Below are 21662 nucleotides of genomic sequence, written 5' to 3'. Positions count from 1 at the left end.
AACAGGACTAGGTCATTGAAACCTTAAAGAAAGCTTGATTTAGTGGGCTAGGAAATGTAAAAAAGGGAAATTATACAGGCAATGGATTGGATGGTCTTAGTGACAAAGAAATCCATGAGCTCTACAGGCACAGCAGTAGATGGAGACAGGTTTGAGAAGGCTGTTTGTAGTAGAGGAAAGAAGCCAGGAAGTTATCCTTCTATTCCAGAATGAAACAAAATGCTGGTATGAGGGCCCAGGAGTTCTGGCAGTGATTGGTTGAAACTACTGCCCACTATATCTATACAAATCTGTTTCCCATGAAGACTGTATGAGGAGAATGACGACAAGGGTAATAAAGACTGAGGCAAAGGTGGAGCTGAGAACATGGTAGGGAATAACAGTTAGGAATATGAAAATGACTTGGAAAATTTGTTTTCCCAAGGATGGACACAGGCAAATATTTTGGAAGAAACAAGGTGGTGTAGATCAATACAAGGAAGCGATTAGAACTGGCCGAATTTATGATGTGTCATAATATGTCTGAACAGATTGATTAAAATAACTAGTAGTTCTGGATTCTGCGTGAAAAAGGTGAAAATGATGTTTGTGTTTACAATAAAACCCTGTAACTCTCAAAATCTTCTGCTGTAAAATTCACATATGGATATTAGTATGAAACAGTGGGAGGAGAGAGAGAGAGAGAGAGACTGCAGGGGATTGGTTGGGTGAGTGGACAAGAGCATGGAATACTACAATGTGGTGAAGTGTATAGTTATTCCCATGTAGGAAAAAAAATTAAACACTTTTTGAATGGGGAGTGCAAATATTTGCATGAGGGTGTATCTGTTCATAAATTATAGGAAGTTAATATGTAGGTACAAACTACGAAGGCAGAAAATAGCATGTTAACTTTTATTTCAAAGAAACTTTTGTATTTAAGTAACCTTGCTGAAACTTTTACAGGATATTGGTGAGGGAAATGTACAGTTTTGGTCCTGATACCCAAGAAAGAAAATATTTGCCCAAGAGTGTGTAATGATGATTTGTAGGACTGGTTCGTTCAAAGTTAAAAATCACACAACATCAGGTTATAGTCCAACAGGTTTAAATGGAAGCACTAGCTTTCAGAGTTTTGCTCCTTCATCACTCACCCAACCACCTGATGAAGGAGCAGCACTCAGAAAGCTTCCAATTAAACCTGTTGGACTATAACCTGGCGGTGTGTGATTTTTAACTTTGTACACCCCAATCCAACACCGGCATCTTCAACTCATGGTTCCTACAAGGAAGGGATTTTCCTACAAGGAGAGATTGCATAGACTAGGGCAATATTTCCTAGTTTGGAAGAAATAGAGGTGATCTAAATGAAATATGCATCATTCACAAGAATCTTGACAAAATGCTGTTTTTCTTGGCTGGAAAAGAGGGGTCAAGGATGATTATGTAGACAGAAATAGGTAGACATTTATTTACTTAGCCTTATAAATCTTTGGTATCGGAGTATCTGTGAATGCTTGATCGTTGAATATATTGAAGACAGAGGTTAATAGATTTTTGCCTCTTAAGGGAATACAGAGGAAATAGCATTGCAATAGTAGTGCCACTGGGCTAGTAATTCAAAGACCCAGGTTAAGCTCTGAGGAAGTGGGTTCAAAGCCATCACAGTAGCTGGTGAAATTTAAATTCAACCAACCAATAGTAAACATGCAAACCAGTCTCAGTAATGGTGACTATGAATTTTCTTTTGGTTTAGATTCTCATTGCACTCATATCGTTGTTTAGGGAACAAAATTTGCCATCCTTACCTGGTCTACTCTATATATGACTCCAGATTCTTAACTGCCCACTGGAATACCATTGTAAGCTACTTCCCTCAAGAGTTATTAGGAATGGGCAACAAATACTACCCTAATTCCATGACAGAACAAAGGAATTAAACAGGGAGATTGTGTGGGAAATTGAGGTACATCAGCGATTGGATGGCACAGCAGGCTCAAAAAGGGCTGGGAGCCAATGCCAACTCCATTTCTTTTCTTACATATTTTTGTGATACGTACAATGAACAAAGACTTGATGGATGAGACATCGCATCATTATAATTAACCTTGTGCGTCAGAGGTCACTGCTAACTGACCGTTATGCTGTTAAAACAAAGTTTAGACTAGAATCAACATTTTTAAAAACTTCTTGATAACTTTATTTTTCATCTATCACACAAATACACCAACTTGATGCTGTTCAATATCTTTCAAGAGTCAGACAGCATTGTAAAATGGTGTTTTTACAACATTGATGGCAGTGTTTCTTGTTGATGAGGCAGTTGAACATAAATAATAAAAAGCATCAGCCTTGCCATTTGCTTATCAATTACTTTATAAGCCTTAGGTTATTTTATAACAGGCTGAAATGAAAGCATGGTAGAGCAACAAATTTCCAGGATTATTTAATGGTTCACTAAAGAATCTCTTTTCTTAAAATCCATTAATTTGAATCAAAGATTGAATTCCAGAGGCGAGGGGAGACTGACAGCCATTGACATCAAGGCCAGATTGACCAAGTGTTGTATCAAGGAGCTCCAGCAAAACTGAAATCAATAGGAATCGGGGCAAACTCTCTGCTGCTTGGAGCCATACGTAGCACAAAGGAAGATGGTCTTGGTTGTTGGGAGTTAGTCGTCTCAATTTCAGGACACCCCTGCAGGAGTTTGCCAGGACAGTGTCCTAGGCCCAACCATCTTCAGCTGTTTCATGAATGACTTCACTGCAGCCAGTAACTAACCTTGTGACTCTCCAAAACCTGTCCATCATCTACAAGGCACAAGTCTGGAGGATAATGGAATAATCCTCACTTGCTCCAATACCACTCAAGACGCTTGACACCATCCAGGACAAAGCAGTTCCACTTGACTGCACCACATCTACAAGGATCCACTCTTTCCACCACCGACGCTCAGTTGCAGCAGTACTAACAAGATGCACTGCAGAAATTCACCAAAGATCCTTTGACAGCACCTTTCAAACCCACAGTCACTTCTATCTAAAAGACAAGGGCAGCAGAAACATGGGAATGCCTGCAAATCACTCATTATCCTGTCTTAGAAATACATTATCATTTCTTCAGTATGGCTGGGTCAAAATCCTGGAATTCCCACTCACAGGGCATTGTGGATCTACCTAAATAGTACACGGATTGCAGCAATTTATGAAGGCAGCTCATCCCCACCGTCTCAAGGGCAACTTGGGACAGGCAATAAATGACGGCCAACCAGCGATGCCCATACCCCAGGAGTGCATAAAAAAATTCTTATCAGATTGCTCTATTTGTCAAACCATTTCAAAAAACACAAATTAAAATGCAATACATTGACAAAGTTTAATGTAAATAAATGCAAAAAGAAAATAAGTCCTAGATTCAATGTGGATTGTTGATAAAGATCAGTAATCAGTCTCTCAGTTGGAGTTATTTTTCTGTTTGATTGCTGATATGTGTGTTTAAAGGTTTCAGGACAGTTACCATGCAAGCAAGTTTCTCAAAATAGGACTTTGAGCTGCTCAATAGTTGTCATTTTTGATTGCAATAGTATCAAGGTAAAAGTCAACCTGCTGGCAAGTAATTTAAGAAAAGGATACCAAGCTACTTCAAACTATTGTTATGAAGGCACTAATTAATAACTTTTTTGAGAATTCGTGTTTCATGGATTGTGATTATTTATTCATTTAAAAGATCAAGCAAAGAATTTGGCCTGTTTTAAGTTTGAAAAGATTATAAGAATTCTTTGGACATTTTTCATGCTGGTGTTAGCCAACCGACCACTGAAAATGCTGACTGAAAGAAAGACGGGGACAAAGAAACCTTTCGGACTGGGTTTTGGCAGGAGTGTAATTTTTGGAAGCTCCAGAGACTGCTCTGGTGTTTTGCTCTCTCTCCAGTTTTCCATCAACATATTGAATTTTTGAATGCTCTGAGAAAGGCATCCCAGTCTGTAGAAAATAAGTGAATGTTTCTGGAGGTCTGCTGAAACTGCACTGACCAGTAATTTTGGAATTCAAGCAAGATATACATTTGTACTTGCCTGTGAGCAGTCCATTGTCAAAGGATTTCATGAAGATCTGGTATCCATGTTTTGAAATTATTAATTGAACTGGCAAATTACAAATCCTTATTTTTTCTTTGTAATTTATCCCTGAACGGTGTCTGTCACAGTAGGGGTTACGATGTGTTTTAAAGTTACATGAATAATAAATTGTTAATTTTTGTTGACATTGGTTGTCCAAGATCAATAACATCCGATTAGGTACAACTGAGCAATTCAAGATCATTGAATGTTTTGGATTCACAACAAAGTGAAACTAGTGAGTGAAGCTGATTTGGTTTGGTTTGCCATCTGGGTCATAACAATATCTCAACATTATGCAGTAGTGCAGGATTCTCACTCAAAATATGTTGCTAAAATGTAACCAAATTCGTGAGTTCATTCATAAACAGAGGACTTGCTGGGTGGGCCACAGTGAAACCTCAGGTTCACCTAATTTGCAATATCATGGAGTCATTGTAAATGCTTGGTTGGTCAAAAGGTCTGCAACAAGTCCAGATATGAGACAACTCCAGTGTTAGAAAGCTTTAGGAACCACAAATTCAAAATCACTATTTCTGCCAAGCAGATTATTCTTGCCACATGCATCTCAAATTGCACATATGCTCCATCTCAAAATACAAAATGCTGAGAAATATTACCAATTTGAGTGAATCATAATTGTTAACTTCCACTGGCTGCTGAGGGAATCCATTCCTTGGATTGACCATTGTTCTAGTGAGGCAATCCTTGAGCGGATTAATTTTGAATTTAGCAGCTTCAAGCGCTGGCAATGACCTATGGTTCTGCTCAAGTGGAACAGCAATTCGTGGTCCACATCAAGAGTGTCAGCCTTTCAGTCTGCAATGCAATTTCATCTGCCCAATGTATGCTGCTTAAGATTTCTTACATCTTGGAAACAAAAATCTCCAAGACACTACAGGTTGTTCTCCTATAACGTTGTAGTTGTGTTCCAGTGAAATCTCACTTAATTGAAAATCATTTAATATAAAATAATGGGATATATGGGAAAAGTGGGGTTAGGGACAGATGAACAAAATATCACTCACAATTGCTCAAAGAAAATCACCCAAAAGTCTATCACACAATGTAACAGAGCCCGAATGAAGGTTCATTTCACATTTATTAACTGAAACAAAAGTAAATTTAACACAGTACATCTAAAAAAATAAGAAAGGTGCTCTCTGTACAGTACCTCTCACAGAAAGTTGTTCTGTTGGCAGGTGACATTGGCACATGCGCAGTATGGCACGAGGACCGGGACTGGCAGTGAGCATGTGCAGAATGGCGCAGAGATTTTGGTGCATGCGCAGAATGAAACACAAACCAATCCCGCTGGAATCGTGCTATGGTGAACACAGGTAAGTGTTCTCAAAAGCACTGTTCCCTAATTCTTCAGCGATGTTATAGCCAAATCACTCTGCCGAAACGTGTGTTATCCTAGAGCTACCTGGACTTTGACTAGACTTGAATAGACTTTGAACAGACTCAAAAAGTTGCATCGCGTCTCCATCTTTCTGAAGAACCATAAGAAAAACTAATCAGACCTCACACTGCGCACACTCTACCTAGGGTTTATACATTTGCAGAGAATGTTGTAACAGACACACGTATTGACTTAATGCTGGTTCCACTTACAAATTGACAAGCAAAGTGGTGGGAGCCAAGCCACTGGCATAGATTAGGCAGAGAGCTTTGTTTCCAGACTTTGGATTACTTTGAACTTATATTAAACTGGCATGGTTTGATTCCAGCACAGGTGACTGTCGACACGAAGCTTGCACATTTTTCCAGTGTCTGCATAGGTTTCCTCCCACAGTTCAAAGATGCGAAAATTAGGTGGCTTGGCCATGCTAAATTGCCCCTCGGTGTTCACAGTTGTGCAGGCTAGGTGGATTGGCTATGATAAATGCAGGGTTACAGGGACAGGATGTGGGGGCGAAGGCAATGTTTTTCGGAGGGTCGGTGCATACATGACGGGCTGAAAGGCCTCTACCTGCACTGTAGGGATTCTATGATTCTAAGTGATGGGATATCAAATCGGGCCACAACAGAAAATATCTGACGCACTCACTCTCAATTATCTAGACCCTTTAGAATTTAAAATCAACACTCATACCACACCTCAATCTTACCTTTCCTGATGAGAACTTGGGCAATTTACACGAACATTGCCCACAATCCAGTCCCTTTATTCCCTCATTCTTTCAATAGCCATAGTTTCTCACTTGAAATTTCCAGATAAAGATTCTAAACAGTCCATCAAGTGGGGACACACCTACAATTTATTTACAAACGAGTAATATTATGTCACTATCTCAATTTGATTATTTATTGCATCCCAAGATCTGATTTTCTTGACATTCAGTTTTACAGAGTTAAGCCACTGTCTGGTTTCAGCGTCGGCCATCATTTTCTCAAACAGAAAAGTGTAATGCAGTTCATATGCCTCCTGTGTCCTACCCTTCCACAACTAATCATTCCACTGACAAGTAGTAAATAAACTAGAAAACCTAGGTAAAAACAATGACTGCAGATGCTGGAAACCAGATTCTGGATTAGGGATGCTGGAAGAGCACAGCAGTTCAGGCAGCATCCGAGGAGCAGTAAAATCGACGTTTCGGGCAAAAGCTCTTCATCAGGAATAAAGGCAGAGAGCCTGAAGGTGGAGATAAGCTAGAGGAGGGTGGGGGTGGGGAGAAAGTTGGGAGTACAATAGGTGTGGGGGAGGGGATGAAGGGGATAGGTCAGGGAGGAGGGTGGAGTGGATACGTGGAAAAGAAGATAGGCAGGTAGGACAAGTCATGGGGACAGTGCTGAGCTGGAAGTTTGGAACTAGGGTGAGGTGGGGGAAGGGGAAATGAGGAAACTGTTGAAGTCCACATTGATGCCCTGGGGTTGAAGTGTTCTGAGGCGGAAGATGAGGCGTTCTTCCTCCAGGCGTCTGGTGGTGAGGGAGCGGCCGTGAAGGAGACCCAGGACCTCCATGTCCTCAGCAAAGTTGGGGGGGGGGGGGGGGGAGTTGAAATGTTGGGCCACAGGGCAATGTCGTTGATTGGTGCGGGTGTCTCAGAGATGTTCCGTAAAGTGCTCTGCTAGGAGGCGCCCAGTCTCCCCAATGTAGAGGAGACCGCATCGGGAGCAACAGATACAATAAATGATATGAGTGAATGTGCAGGTAAAACGTTGATGGATGTGGAAGGCTCCTTTAGGGCCTTGGATGGAGGTGAGGGAGGAGGTGTGGGCACAGGTTTTACAGTTCCTGCGGTGGCAGGGGAAAGTGCCAGGATGGGAAGGTGGGTTGTAGGGGGGGGCGTCGACCTGATCAGGTAGTCATGGAGGGAACGGTCTTTCCGGAAGGCGGAAAGGGGTGGGGAGGGAAATATATCCCTGATGGTGGGGTCTTTTTGGAGGTGGCAGAAATGTTGGCGGATGATTTGGTTTATGCGAAGGTTGGTAGGGTGGAAGGTGAGCACCAGGGGTGTTCTGTCCTTATTACGGTTGGAGGGGTGGGGTCTGAGGGCGGAGGTGCAGGATGTGGACGAGATGCGTTGGAGGGCATCTTTAACCACGTGGGAAGGGAAATTGCGGTCTCCAAAGGAGGAGGCCATCTGGTGTGTTCTGTGGTGGAACTGGTCCTCCTGGGAGCAGATACAGCGGATGCGGAGGAATTGGGAATACGGGATGGCATTTTTGCAAGAGGTAGGGTGGGAAGAGGTGTAATCCAGGTAGCTGTGGGAGTCGGTGGGTTTGTAAAGAATGTCAGTGTCAAGTCGGTTGTCATTAATGGAGATGGAGAGATCCAGGAAGGGGAGGGAGGTGTCCAAGATGGTCCAGGTAAATTTAAGGTCAGGGTGGAATGTGCTGGTGAAGTTGATGAATTGCTCAACCTCCTCGCGGGAGCACGAGGTGGTACCAATGCAGTCATCAATGTAGCGGAGGAAGAGGTGGGGAGTGGTTGCAATTACAGCTTACAGCCTTGAATATTCAGAAGCATTTCATAAATAATGAATGATGTGTTGGAAGTGCAGTCATGACTGCAGTGCAGGATTAAAGGGAATTTATCATCAGCCTAAACAGAGTGGAACTTTCCTAATACCTCAAAATTATATTTCACAAAGGAGATAGTGAGGACTGTGGATGCTAGAGAAGTCAGAGTCGATAAAGTGTGACGCTGGAAAAAGTGCAGCAGGTCATGCAGCATCTGAGGAGCAAGAGAGTCTATGTTTCAGGCATGACCCTTCGTCCTGAAAGGTTGACTCTCTTGCTCCTCAGATGCTGTATGATATTTCATAAAGGGAGCTTTAAAAAAAACGCTGACAGGATGCCCAATTTTTATAGGTTGGATCTCGCTATATAATTGGAATGTCAACAAGATCAAAAAGCGTAGGTGGTCAGAGGAATGTCTGGTCGTTGGAAAGAGGAACAGAGACACAGTGAGAGAATTGAATTATAGAATGGTCACAGCACAATATTGTTCAACACATTATATTCTCTGCATAACAATTTAATTAGATCTACTCCCCAGATTTTTCCTTGTAATTCTGCTCGTTGCCTCCCCTTTAATGCTTGTCCAATTCCCTTTTGAAAGCCACAATCTCAGTCACCATAGTTTAGAAATTAAACATTTGTTATGTAGCCAAATTTTTCCTCATGTTGTCTTTGGTTCTTTTGCCAATTGCATTAAGACACTGTCCTTTAGCTCTCAGCGCTCTTTCCTATCTTCTTGCCTTTTCTCTTGCAGCTCTACCCATAAAATCGATGTCCCTTATCAGTGGAACGGTTCTTGTTATTGTTATCTGCACTCTCTCCAAAAGCTCTTATAAGTCTCTGGTCACTACAGTTTTAACAAAGCTACACAATAAAAGCAAAAGGTGTGCTTTTATGCTGCGCAATATATTTATAGATCTTTTAGCACTTCAAAGCAATATCACAAGATTGTAAACTTGCAAAAATATTCCCACCGCCATCATTCCATCTGGTTGAAATGAAAGTAACAGTGTTAAGTGCATTCATCATGAGGTGTTTTCTGCAGCATTCATAAACAGGAGCACGAGTACCAACGCACAAAAGTAACGCAAAACATTGACAAATATTTGGTTAGATAGGAGTTCGAATACTGTGCCAAATTTTGAGCAACATACTGTAGAAAGGATGTAATAGCCATTGGGAAAAAAAATGCAGTAAAGAATGAACGATAGGCTGCAGGTTAAGAAACTTAAGTAATGAGAGGAAAATGGAAGAAACAGCCTTTTCCCAGTCGAACTGAGAAAGTTAAGTGAAGAACCATAATAATGAAAGTAAATTAAACAAGTAAAATAACAACTATTTCCACTGCTTGGTGAATTAAATAAATATGGACATCAATTTAAGACCACATAGTGGATGGAAGGGCAATGTGGTTGACTCTGAACCGACCTCTGAAATAGTCAAGCAAACCACAGTGATGCAGATAATTGGCAGTGGAGAATAAATGCTCCTCTTGCCAGAGGTAACCCACCCATGTTAGTGAAATAAAAAAAAGATGAAGACCATCAGGACAGAGGTATTATTTTTAACTAAGATTGGATGTCACTTGAACAGCGGTTGGTCAGTGTTGAGTAATGGCATTACAGGGATGAATGAATGTTTAGCAAGTTGGATTAAATGCCTGTGGAAGAAGTGAACCTGAGAGGTTTCTTTGCTTTCAATATTTTCCTGTACCTTTTCTTGGACATAAATTATGTTGTGCCCTTGCTTTGCCATAAAATTCATTGAAGTTTGTGTTAATGCCCTGAATATATTCACCAATGAAATGCTTCAGTATGGGGTCTGTTGCAGAATAATTTATTTTTAATCATCAGTCAGAATTCTTCAGTGCTCCAACTTTGCAAAGCCATGACATGAGTGAAATGGGATTGATATTCCAATTCAAAACTCTCATATTTGATTTTAACCCTGTAACTTCTTCTCTCCAGACCCACAACTCCTAGAGATATTGCTCTCAGAGATCTTGGCTCCTAAGCGCTTGGTTTTTGTTCGTGTCCATCCGGTGCCCTGAGTTATGAAGACATATAAAGTTTCTTCGAAAAACTTGCTCCTTTCTATCTTGCTGTTAAGATGTGCCTTTAAACCTAACCCTTTTGACCAAATGTTTTGACTGAACTTTGGTCATTTGTCTGCTTTGTTCTGTTTCTTGATACTAATTGGTTTTTACTAATTGGTTATGAGGGGCTTGGGCTTCTTTTGTAAATTTAACGTTGGAAGGCTATCCCCAATAGGTGGTAAATGGAGAAATAAAATCTCAAATGCAGTTCAGGCCCAGAAAGACAAAGGGTGATTATGGTGTGTGGAATGCATTACCACAAATAGATATTGAATACAGGTTAATCATAATATTTAAGAGTGAGACAGCTGACACCTTTAATATTTTTCTTCACCAAGGTGAAAGAAGGGTCTGGACGGGTACAAGGATAGGAAGGGTTTAGAGGGATATGGGCCAAGTGCTGGTAAACGGGACTAGATTAGGTTAGGATATCTGGTCAGCATGGACGAGTTGGACCGAAGGGTCTGTTCCCGTGCTATACATCTCTATGACACAGACACAGAATCTCTAATGGTTTTTAAGAAGGAAGGTGGATGAATAATTGAAACATTCTAGAGCAAAGAGGACTTAATGAACAGCTTCCTGAGAGTTGACACAGCCACAGTGGCTGTAAATGATACAAAGATTGAAAGTCACGATCAAGCACAGCTACACAAGTAATAAAAGCAAAACAAAAAAACTAATGCTGGAAATTTGAACAAAAATTGCAGAGTGTATACAGCCACAGTGTAAATCAGAAAAGACAGTCTTAAACATAATTCTTCCACTGAATATTAACATACCTGTGTGCTCCTGCTTCATTTAACCACCCAATGATCCGTATGTCCCTACTTACTACGAAACATCTGTACTGCTTGCAAAAGAAAGCTTTTTGCTGTAATCACACTAAGATGGAGGCCCTTATGACTTATTAGATGGACATAAAAGATGGCACCATTCATCGAAAAGAAGAGTCTGACCAATATCTGTTCCTCAAACATCAGTGAAACATATTATCAAATTATTATTGTGGGATCTTACGTGTGCAGAATGACTGCAGTGTTTCTTATATTGCATAGGTAAAGTCACACCCCTTGACATCAAGGTCACATTTGACTGAGAGTGGCATCAACGAGCCCTGGCAAAACTGGAATCAGGGAAAAACTCTCCACTGGTTGGATCATATCTGGCATGTAGGAAGATGGTTGAGATAGTTGGAGGTTAGTCATGTCAGTTCCAGCCATCTCTGCAGGAGTTTCTCAGAGTCCTGGGCCCAAACATCTTCAACTGCTTCATTAACAACCTTCCCTCCATCGAAGTCAAAAGTGGGGTCATTTGACAATAATTGCACAATGGTCAGAACCATCACGACTCCTCAGGCACTGAAGCAGTCCATATTCAAACATAAAACCACGACAATATTCAGGCTAGGGCTGAAAAGTGGCAAGTAACATTCATGCCACACAATAGCAGGTAATGATCATTTTGAAGAGGAGACAATCTAACAGCTGAGCCTTGATTCAATGGTATTACTATCACAGAATCCCCTATCAACATCCTGAGGTTACCATTGACCAGAAGCTTAATTGGACTCGCCATACAAATACAGTGGTTACAAGAGCAGGTCAGAAGCTAGGAATACTGCGGCAGGTAACCCATCTCCTGAGTCCCCAAACCCTGTCCATCATCTACAAGGCACAAGTCAGGGGTGTGATGGAATACTTGCCATTTGCCTGATGAGTATAGTTCCAACAAGACAAGAAGCCTGACACCATCCAGGACAAAGCAGCCCACTTGATTGGCACCACATCGACAAACATCCAATTCACCCACCACCACTGCTTAGTCACAACAGTGTACACTATCTACAAGATGCAGAAGTTCACCAATAACCACTTCCATCCAGAATACATGGGAACACCACCACCTGCAGGCTTCCCTTCAAGCCACTCACCACACTGGTTTGGAAATGTTCCTTTGGGTTTATTTGGTCAAATCCTGGAATTCCCTAACAGCATTGTTGGTCTACCTACAGCATATACATTCTAGGTGGCAGCTCACCACCACCTTCTCCAGGACAACAAGGAACAGGCAATAAATGCTGGCCAGCCAATGCTCGTATTCAATGAGTGAACACAAAATTTACAATAGTGATTAAATGTCTTTGCACTTCAGTTTAAAAGGGTACTTCATTGGTGACAAGCACTTTGGGTCAATCTCATGCTGTGAAGTGCGCCACAGAAATCCTTTCTTGCTTCTCAAGTAATTTTAAATCAACTGCTACATTACCTGCATTGCTTACCTCCCTCTGATTTACTGTTCAAACTAGGCTTCCCATATCATGATTATGTTCTTGAGACAGCATCAGGGATATACAGCTGCACAAACAGTAATTATCATTCACCATTAACAGCTTCATAAATTAGTACACAAAAACTACACCATGGAGTTTTCCACCCGCAGTAAATGTTGTGACTGCAATTACTATCAATTTTTTTTTTGCTGCTTTTCTTTTTCTAATTGGCAATTTACACAAGCAAAAATACCAAATTCCACTATGAAATTACAGCAAAAGAAACAGATTTTGAGATAGTTCCTTATCCCCAGCCTGCCCAGTTTATAATCTTTAAGATATTTGTTGCTTTTTCAATAGTACAGAGGGACTCCTGTCTAAACCCAGTTGCACTTCACGAAGCACTCAGCTCCCACTGAATCACATTGGACTCCTTGCTCTGCGGCCCTATAACAGAAGCCTTGAGAATTCACTTCTATGCTGACAATTCACCATGTGATGCCCAAGTGACAGTAAGTACATCTCTCAACATTAAGCACCTACTATCTAGAGACCTGCACATCAGATTGGAAACAGATATCCATAATCTGAATCACTGAGGTTACAGCTAAGATCAGAAACCACAGTCCTCAATGTCGACTTGCAATTCATGACTAGACTATTGGTACAGTATGGTCATTAATGGTACACATTATTGCAACAGGCTCAGTACAGTTTTACTTTCCCATTTTGTTCAAAAGCTTTAAAACCATGTAATAACATTCCAGGCTTAAATACAAGTTACTTTTATGCCTGACAAAAGCTACAAACATCTTACAATAATCTCAGTTTAAAACAATCAAAAGGTGAGGAACTACTGAGAGTGAGCTTCCTCAATGAACAAACCATACACTGCAGAGCCTCGTAAACTGCATCCTATCATACTTTAATCTTCCTCTCAAACCTCCAAACAGATGGTTCAATTTTTGTGATGCTTAGAGTTTCAAATAATTTGGTGCCTGAATTATCACAGAATGTTGCAAAATAATTAGTTCATAACTTTTATTCCTTGTGCAATTAATAGTTAAGGATAATACATAAATTGCAATCTTATTCAAGGTCAAACAAATCTAAACCCAATTAGTGCAGAATCCTATGAAACAAACTGCAACCAATCCTTCCATCAGCATCACCTGCTACGAAGTGAACATCTCACTTCCAGTCCATTGTGCTCATTAAATGAGGCATATCTGCACTGGCATAAGAGAACCATTTCAACTCCTAGCACCCTAGTATCCACATTAAGTGCTTCCAACTCAGGTACAGCACTGCAAGTGTCAGATCCCCTTATATTTATAAGCACATCCCAGTGTGATCTATTACCCAAAGTTTTATTTTCAAATATTTAAAAGATTCTTGGTGCAGCTTGTACTCATTTTTAGGAAAAGTAAGGTTTTGAAGTTCTCTCTTGGCTGGTATAGGTGGAAAGGGCTCTAACATGTGCAACACCCCTCTGCTAAAAATGTAATCAATTGATCAAAAATCACCTGAAAAATTATTCCTCAAGCAGTTATGATATTAATTGGTCTAATATTTTTTGATCAAATCTGACTAACTCATGATGGAAGATTCTGCACATGCCAACGCTATGCTACCTCCCTGAAGCCAATATAGTTATGGGTTCAAATATCAGCTTCAATACCAAGTTTGAGGGGGACTGAGGTCTTTATGTAAAATGTTAACAAAATTACTCACACACAAGAATATTTCAATAGGCAATTTTAATCACCCAATTATATTGTGTTTCAAACTTCAGTGATGTTGAAACCCTCATTTTGCCAGGCTAAGGGAAAGTAAACATACAGATCTTTCTGGAAAAGCGTTTCGACATTTATATGCAAATTTGCAGAGGTCGAATTACAGTGACTGATCTATCTAATCAGAGAACAACTGTATTGCAGTTAGTGAAATTAGTACAAATGTATATAATACTTTTAATGTAACAAAGCATTTCATACTAAATTTAAACAGTGTGACTATAAGCTAGTTGTTTTGCACAAATTTGAATGTTATTTATAAAAATGGGGCATGCAGAAATCACAAACTAGATTGTTACATTTTTAACGTAGCAGATATATCAGATATTACCAATTTCTTACAGCAAGTCACGAACACACACATCTGTCTGATATAGATTGTACATGGTACAAATCAAGAGTATTCAAAACATGATGACGCTCCTCAGAATGGAACCTGGTGTAAAAGTAAAATTTAATTGCACTTCCAGTAAATTTCAATTGGAAATGCTTTTGTTCCCTGGCTGTATATTTGACATGGCACCTAGTTTGTAAGACTATTACAGGGTTATCAAGTAGATCATGCCGCATGGAGACAAGTTAAATCTTATGAATTCTGTAAATTATGGTCAGCACAGTCCGATAGAACAAGTCCTTCAGCCCACAATGTCTGTGACAACTATATGCCATTCTAAACTAATCCCATCTGCATGCATTTGGTCCATATCCCTCTGTTCCCTCTCTGGCCACATATCTAAATGCCTCCTAAATATTGCTATCCTCCCTGCTTCTACCACCTCCCCTGGTAGTGTGGTCCAGGCACCTATCACCCTCTGTAAAAAAAATTGCCTCGCATATCTCCTTTCAACTTTCCTCCTTTCACCTTAAGCCTATCAACCCCAGCATTTGACATTTCTCCCCTATCTGTGCCTCTCACAATTTTATACACTTCTATCGGATTGTCTCCCAAGCAAAAAATAATCCAAGTTTTCTCAACCTCTCCTTATAGCTAATACACTCCAATCCAGCCAACATCCTGCTAAATCTCTTCTGCACTACCTTTAAAGCCTCCACGTCCTTCCTATAGTGTGGCGATCAGAACCCCACACAATACTCCTAAAGTTTTATATACAGCTGCTTCAAGACTTGCTAAATTTTACACTCAGTGTCCTGACAGATGAAGGCAAGCATGCCATATTGCCTTCTTTATCACATTATCTGTTTATGCTATCACTGTCAGGGAGCAGTGGAACTTGCACCCCAAGATCCTCTACATATTAATGCTCCTAGTGGCAGGACCTTTGACTGTATACTTTCCTCTTACATTTTGGGAGGTCAAATGCATCATTTCACATTTGTCCAGATTAAAATCCATCTGCCATTTCTCCACCCAACTCTCCAACTGATTCTTTTTTCCTGCAGTATCCCTCACTATCCACAACTTCAATTTTCATGTCTTCTGCAAACTTACTAATCAGACCACCTTTATTAAGAGATTCCCATCACTGATCCAAATGGAACACTAATGGGTACAGACCTCATTGGAAAAACAGCCACCTTCAAAGTCCAAGATAATTTTGTATCCAACTTATCAACCGACCTTGGATCCAACATGACTTAAGCTTCTGGACCAGCCTACCATAAGGAAACGCGTGACATGTTTTAATAAAGCCCACATAGACACCATTCACTGCCCTACCTTCAATCATTTTTGTCACTTCCTCAAAAAACTGTGACAATGCTGTGGCTTTAAGAGGTGTATTTTGTCCTGGCTTCTTTTAAGAGAGAAATTGAACGAGAGGTGAAGAGCAGTCTCTGGCAACATAAACAACTTGTGAGGATTTGGGTTATTTTTAAAGAGGGAGCAGCCTGAGTGAGTGCGATCAAGCTTTCAGTAGTGCTGCTGTTTTGGGCTTGAAGAAATGGAAGTTATCCTTACCTCCCTTGATTAGAGTCAAAAGTTGGGAGTTCTCTTCCTAGATTGCTGGATTACATGCAAGACAAAATCTATTCTCTGAATTTGCCTACTTACTAAAGGGTGTGCTTATAGAATGTTACTATATTGGGACAGTTAATTCATTACTGTACCTATTATTCTGTTAAGTTTTCAAATAAGTTATCCTAAGTTCTTCCTTATTTTGGCGTCTTTTAATACAGTGTTTGAATTAATTGTGTTTTGCTTAATGTCAAGTAGTTTGACAGTTGAATTGCATCTGGAACACAGCACTTGACTTTGCCTTAAAATAAGAAAAAATGTTAGGGTCCTGCTTTTCGAATTTCTACCTAACTCCCTAAATTTCCTTTGCAGAACTTCATCTCTCTTCCTGCCCATGTCGTTAGTACCAGCATGGACCAAGTCCTCTGGCTGTTCAGAATGACCCCTCCTTCCAGACTGTCCTGGGTCCATTCAGACATTCTTGATCCAGGCCATCGGCTGAAATATTTTAGAAGTTTTATCTTTTTTAAAAAATAAATTATTAATGTGACCTTGATGTCACTGGCTCAGTCAGCAGTTATTGCCCAATCTTATTTGCGTTCAAAATGGTGGCAGTGAACTGCTTTTCTGAATTGTTACAGTCCACGGGAAATAGGTACACTGAAAGTGATATCACAGGATTTTCACACAGCAATAGTTAGGTTATATTTCCAAGTGAAGATGGTGTGTGGTTTGGAGAGGAACTAGCAAGAGGTGGTACTCCCATGGAACTGCCTCCCTTGACCTTCCCTACCAAGATTGTTAGGTGAATGGTCTATAACTCCCTGGACATCATATGCCCCCCTTCTTAAATATATGAATATGAGCTACATAGTAATTCTCTAGTACTGCGTCTTTTTTATTGAATTAATAAATGAGTAGCAATGCCTTTTTCCTAGCTTCTTTTGAAATATTTGGATGCAATCCATTCAGAACAGTTAGTCCTGATTTGATCAGTTCACTAGTTGATCCAAAGCTTCCCCTTGTTGAAAATAAGTTTGACTGCACATATTTCTTTGCTTATGTAACCATTCAGCATGTCTACCAATCTTCCTAGTAAATACTCTACTACATATTTATGCCATTGCTCGGTTGTTACCTGTGATCTTACTTATCTATCCCTATTGGTCCTATTCCAAGACACTTTTTTTTAATATATCTATAGGCCTGTAAACAATATTATTTTGGTGGACATTCCAAACGCTAACTTAATTTGAAGGTTTCCGTTTTGCTTTCCTAATTTGACTGCTGTCAACATATGCCTCTTACTTAGCCCTCCATTATTCTTTACACTTCTGTTCATCCATTTCAAGTATTCACTTGTTGCAGTCTTATATGTTTGTTTAGAAAGGATTCCAACCTCCAGAAACAAACTGAAATGTAGCAGCTACAACCATTTAAGTTTTATTACAATTCAAAGTTAAATAATGGCAAAATTCTGAAGTGCAAAGTTATTCATCACATCACTTTCTGTACTAGTTATAGTTCACAAGGCATTCCTTGGATATAACAACCAATATCTCCACTCAGCACTGCTAATTTTGATTTGCTTATCTAGCTAAGTCCTCTAACGCCTGTTCATTAACCACTCTCCGCTCCAATCCTCACCACCTTTCCATTTTATCTTGGCAACGCAGGAACAGCAGTAGGCCACTCAGCCCCTTCAGCATATTCCACCATTCAATAAGATCATGGTTGACCTGTGGTCTAACCCCATATACCTGTATCTGTCTTTGACTCATATCCCTTAATACTTTGGCTTAATAAAAAGATGTCAATCTCAGATTTAAAATGAACTGATCCAGAACCCATTTGTGGATCAGTGTTCCAAACGTCTCACACCATGTGTGTGTAGAAATGCTCCCTAATCTCTCTCCTGAATGGCCTGGCCCTATCGGCCAATGGGCTGAGTAGAGGCAGATGGAGTTTAATTCAGATAAATGCGAGGTGCTGCATTTTGGGAAAGCAAATCTTAGCAGGACTTATACACTTAATGGTAAGGTCCTAGGGAGTGTTGCTGAACAAAGCGACCTTGGAGTACAGGTTCATAGCTCCTTGAAAGTGGAGTCACAGGTAGACAGGATAGTGAAGGCGGAGTTTGGTATGCTTTCCTTTATTGGTCAGAGTATTGAGTACAGGAGTTGGAAGGTCATGTTGCGGCTGTACAGGACATTGGTTAGGCCACTGTTGGAATATTGCATGCAATTCTGGTCTCCTTCCTATCGGAAAGATGTTGTGAAACTTGAAAGGGTTCAGAAAAGATTTACAATGATGTTGCCAGGGTAGGAGGATTTGAGCTATAGAGAGAGGCTGAACAAGCTGGGGCTGTTTTCCCTGGAGCGTTGGAGGCTGAGGGGTGACCTTTTAGAGGTTTACAAAATTATGAGGGGCATGGATAGGGTAAATAGGCAAAGTCTTTTTTCTGTGGTCGGGGAGTCCAGAACTAGAGGGCATAGGTTTAGGGTGAGAGGGGAAAGATATAAAAGAGACCTAAGGGGCAACTTTTTCAGACAGAGGATGGTATGTGTATGGAATGAGCTGCCAGAGGAAGTGGTGGAGGCTGGAAGTGGTGCAACACTTAAGAGGCATTTGGATAGGTATATGAATAGGAAGGGTTTGGAGGGATATGGGCTGGGTGCTGGCAGGTGAGACTAGATTGGGTTGGGATATCTGGTCGGCATGGATGGGTTGGACCGAAGGGTCTGTTTCCATGCTGTATACCTGTACGACTCTATGGCCCCTGATTGTAGAATCCCTAACCATTTATCTTCATTCACCCTGTCTTTTCTTGTTAATATCTCAAAGACTTTGATAGATCACCACTTAACCTTCTAAATTTGAAAAAATAAGCCTAATTTGTGGATTCACTCCTCATAACTCCTGAAGTTAAGGTAACATTCTTATAAATCTACATTGTATTCCCTCCAATCGTTCCTAAGGTACAATGTCCCAATCTATTCAGTATTTCAAGTGGGGTCTAACCAGGGTTTTATATATATAAAACTGCAGCATGACTTCTGCATCCTTATGATCAAATCCCTAGATATAAAGGGATATCAAGGGATATAAAGGAATTCCATTAACTTTGTTGATTATTTTTTGCTCTTGAACTATTCCCTCAAGAGCGAGTTTTCACATCTCTACTTTTCTTAATCACCTGTGTGAGAGTATCAAAACATTTGAGTTTGTGATTTTATAGTATGTTCTGAGAGCCCAAGTGAGCTGACACTTTTTTAAAAATTCAAATCAGGGGATATTGGCATCAGTGGCTGGGCCAACGTTTATTGCCCATCCATAGCTGCCCTTGAGAAGCTGGTGGTGAGCTACCTTTTGAACCACTGCAATCCATTTGGTGTCAGTAAACACAAAATGCTGTTAGGAAGGAAATTCCAGGATTTTGAAGGAACAGTGATGTATTCCCAAACACATTGAGGAGAACTAGCAGGAGGCGGTACTGTCATGTATCTGCTGTCTTTGCTCTTCTGGTGTGCAGTGATCATGGGTTTAGAAGGTGCTGTTTAAGGAGCCTTTGTGTGTTACTGCAGTGCATCTGTTATCATGCACTGGTGTTGGAGAGTATGAGCATGAGGTCAATTAAGTGGATTGCTTTATCCACTACGCTATCAAGCTTCTGGAGTATCTTTGGAGTAATACCCGGCCATAAAAATGAGGAACATTCCATCGAACTCCTAATTTGTCCCTTCCAGATGGTGTTTAATCTTCTGTGGGGTCAGGTGGTATTTTATTCGCTGCAGGATTCCTAGCCTCTGACCTATTCTTCTAACCACAGTATTTATGTGGCTAGCTGCTGTTCAAAGTCCAATTCTCAACTGCAACACTCAGTTCTAAACCAAAAATGAAGAAAATAGTGATGGCCTCAATACTCCCATCTGCCACGTTCTTGCTTGATTACCAAGTCTGTCGAGATCCTCCTGAAAATGTTATATATTGTCCTTACAACTAATTTCCCCGAGTTCCACAAACCAACCTGTTCCAGAAGCTGCTATGCATGCATTTCATAGGTCTCCAGTACAATCTTCCTTATCAGTGCATACTGCAGCAGAAAAAGTTAGAGGGAACATCGCTCACAATACATTCTGGCTTAGCTCTGCATCATCTGCAAGATTAGAAATATTACAGGTGGTTCACACATCCAAGTCATTGTGGCCAGTGGGATACCGGGAAGAATCAATCTGCCACTACGAGAATGACCTATTTATTCTTGTTGTTTCTGTAGTCAATTCTCAGTCTGTGCCAGTATATTACCTGCTTACCATGTACCTTAATTCTGCTGACCAACGTCCTGTGGAAGACCTGACCAAGAGTCTTCTGAAAATTCAGACATAAAATGGATAAAGGAAAATCAATGTGTCAGTAATGTTTTCAAAACAAAGTCCACCACAATTTGCTATCTGCAATGACTTGGAACTTCCATGCTGCTATACTCAGATTATTTTTATCCAAATGCTCATTTATCACATCCTTTATGCGAGATTCTAGCCTTCAGCCTACTACTGATGTAAGATTAATAGGTCTTCAATTCCTTTTCTCCTCTTGCTCCTTAAATAGTGGGGTGACATTTGAAATCTGCAAGATCCATTTCAGAATCAGTGGAATTTTGGATGATTACCAATGCATCAATAATCTCTATAGCTACCTACTTCAACACTCTGGGATGTAGACAGTTTCCCAGGACTTATCAACTACCACCACAGTAAATTTGCAGCACAAGCTTCTTATTCATTTTCTTTGACATCTCATTTTCCCTAGTCACTTGGATTTCTAGGATACTTCTTGTACCCTCCTCAGTGAAAACTAGATACAAAGTAGGCATTTATCCAGTCTGCCATTTTTCTACTCCCTTTTACAAATGCTCCTGACTCTGCTTTTAATAGACTCACATTTGTCTCAGCCAAATGTTTCCTTTTTATAAAGATTTTAGTCAATTATGTTTTTTGCTAGACGGCATTCTATTCTATTGTTCCTTATTTGTTTCTTGATCCTTCTTTACTGCATTACAAAAACTTCCCAATCCTCATTTCTGTCCCAATTATATGCTTTTTCTTTTAACCTTATGTAATCCTTACCTTAGCTATGATTGACTGACCTTGACTTTCTGCACTTTGAAGGAATGTATACTTGCTGTAGGCCTTGTAATAGTTCTTCAAAGACTGTTGATTGCTGTTGTAAGTCATGCCTTTTAATGTATTTTCCCACCTCATCCAACTTTGTGCCTCACACTTTCATTATTTCCCTACTTCAAATTTAAGACAATTGATTTCGATTAAACCACCTCACTTTCAAACAATGTAAAATTCTATCATGTAGTTACTCATCCTTACAGTTTCCTTCACAGAAATTAGTTCTTTTCCACTACATAATGCTAAATCCAAAATAGCCTATCCTCCGGTATGCTCTACGAGATTTGCTCCAGTAAATCTCCCCAAGACAATCTAGAAGCTTTGGTGCTCATTTGATTG

The 21662-nt window shown here is 40.2% G+C and overlaps 2 protein-coding genes across 4 annotated transcripts in view; one reads left to right on the top strand and one right to left on the bottom strand.

Moving 5' to 3' along the window:
• LOC148148362 (uncharacterized) overlaps window positions 1-16640 on the top strand; it is a 65484-nt gene extending 48844 nt beyond the window's left edge. Inside the window, exons 3-5 of one of the 2 annotated variants that reach the window (XR_015759238.1) lie at window positions 5299-5436; window positions 8417-8511; window positions 16516-16640. The gene's annotated coding sequence lies outside the window, so the exon portion shown is untranslated. The remainder of the gene's footprint in view (window positions 1-5298; window positions 5437-8416; window positions 8512-16515) is intronic. The other variant, XR_015759239.1, reaches the window with a different exon arrangement.
• atg4b (autophagy related 4B, cysteine peptidase) overlaps window positions 1-21662 on the bottom strand; it is an 81636-nt gene that overhangs the window by 50691 nt on the left and 9283 nt on the right. Inside the window, exon 1 of one of the 2 annotated variants that reach the window (XM_087993867.1) lies at window positions 6211-6349. The exons of the other annotated variant lie outside the window; for it this stretch is intronic. The gene's annotated coding sequence lies outside the window, so the exon portion shown is untranslated. Of the gene's footprint in view, window positions 1-6210; window positions 6350-21662 lie in introns of those variants that run through there. 2 annotated transcript variants of the gene reach the window in all.

Source organism: Chiloscyllium plagiosum, unplaced genomic scaffold (genome assembly GCF_037043375.1).
Source record: "Chiloscyllium plagiosum isolate Xiang-an unplaced genomic scaffold, Cpla_swu_hap1 HiC_scaffold_13, whole genome shotgun sequence".
Taxonomy (NCBI): domain Eukaryota; kingdom Metazoa; phylum Chordata; class Chondrichthyes; order Orectolobiformes; family Hemiscylliidae; genus Chiloscyllium; species Chiloscyllium plagiosum.
Note: the sequence above shows the minus strand (reverse complement) of the source record. Positions and strands in the feature narration are given on the sequence as shown.